Below are 1,999 nucleotides of genomic sequence, written 5' to 3'. Positions count from 1 at the left end.
TACACTGTTCATCCACATTGCAGCATATCTCAGAACTTCATTCATTTTTGGCTGAACAATATGTCATTATATGTATATACAACATTTATTTATCCATTTTTTAAAATTTTTATTTATTTATGATAGTCACACACACAGAGAGAGAGAGGCAGAGACACAGGCAGAGGGAGAAGCAGGCTCCATGCACCGGAAGCCCGACGTGGGATTCGATTCCGGGTCTCCAGGATCGGGCCCTGGGCCAAAGGCAGGCGCCAAACCACTGCGCCACCCAGGGATCCCTATTTATCCATTTTTTTGTTGATGGGCACTCGGGATCTTTCTACCATTTGGCTATTGTGAATAATGCCTCTATGATCATCGATCATAGATCTACAAGTACCTTTTTGAGACTATATATTGTTTTGATTAAAAGCTAGTTGCTACCACTACACACCTGTTAGAATGGCCAAAAGCCACAACATGGACGATACCAAATGCTGGCAAGGATGTGGAGCAACAGGAAACCTCATTCACTGCTGATGGGAATGCAAAATGGCATGGCCACTTTGAAAGACACTTTGGCAGTTTCTTACTAGATGAAACAAACTCCTTCCATGTGAGCTAGCAATTATACTCCTTAGTGCTTACCCAAGTAGGTTAGTTTATGTCCACACAAAACCCTGCACATGAGTTTATAGTAGCTTTATTCATAATTGCCAAAACTTGGAAGCAGCCACTCAATAGATGAAGGATAAATATATGGTAGTACAACCATATAACAGATCATTATTCAGTGGTGAAAAGAAATGAGCTATTGGGGCACCTGGCTGTCTCAGTCAGTGGAGCATGCAATTCTTGATCTCAGGGTTGTGAGTTCAAGGCCCATGCTGGCTGTAGAGATTACTTAAAAATTAAAAAACAAAATCTTAAAAAAGAAATGCGCTATCAAGCCGTGAAAAAATATACAGGAACCTCTAATACATATTTCTAAGTGAAAGAACCTTATCTGAAAAGGCTACATTCTACATGATTCCAACTATGCTAAACTATGCACATGTAAAGATCAGTGTTTTCCAGGGGCTCAGGGAGAGGGAGGAAGGGATTAATAGAAGCAGCATAGGAGATGAAAAACTATTCTGTATGATACTATAGTGATGGATACATGTCATTATATATTATACATTGTATATATACATATCAGAATCCATAGAATGTACAGCACCAAGAGTGAATCCTAATGTAAACTATAGACTCTGGGTGATGTGTCAATGTACATCTCATTGTAACAAATTAACTACTGTGGTAGGGGATGTTGATAGTGGAGGAGACTGCATGTGCAGGGGCAAATGGTATACGGAAATTCTCTGTACTTTCTTCTCAAATTTTGCTGTGCACATAAAACTGCCCTAAAAAAAAAAAAAAAAAGACAAAAGCAGCTAGTTGTAGTGTGTGATATCTCTGTGGCCAATTTTATTTTTTTAAGATTTTATTTTTAAGTACTCTATACCCAGCATGGGGCTCGAGTCCATGATCCTAAAATTGAGAGTTACATGCTCGATGGACTGGGCCAGCCAAGCTCCCCTGGTCAATTTTATTAAAAAACAAAAACAAAAACCCCATAAAGGTATGAATTTAGTGATGGCTGTCTTTGAAGAATTAGAGATGACATTTATTTTTTTTTATACATTTAAAAAATTTTACATACAGTTATCATAGATTACCTGTGTTATTTTTAAAAGCCAGGTTTTTGTATTTAGGGGGAGGAGGTGGTTGTAATTCATAACCCTTTCTGGGGTAAACGAACAGTTCAGTCGCGGGATTATCGCCTCCGCCAGGGATTATGTTGCTCAGCCTCACGCTACCGGCGCCACTAGGCGCAGACTTTCCTGAGAGTCCCTACAGCAAGAACACACCCCCGCCGCCGCCAAGACTTATGGGAAATGTAGTCCTGAAGTCCCGTAAGCCACCCCTCAGAGGACCCTGGGACGGCGAGCAGCCCTTGCGTCTGCGCATGTGCAAT

Source organism: Canis lupus, chromosome 5, assembly GCF_003254725.2.
Source record: "Canis lupus dingo isolate Sandy chromosome 5, ASM325472v2, whole genome shotgun sequence".
Lineage (NCBI taxonomy): Eukaryota > Metazoa > Chordata > Mammalia > Carnivora > Canidae > Canis > Canis lupus.
The sequence above is the reverse complement of the archived record's forward strand: the minus strand, read 5'-3'. Positions refer to the sequence as shown.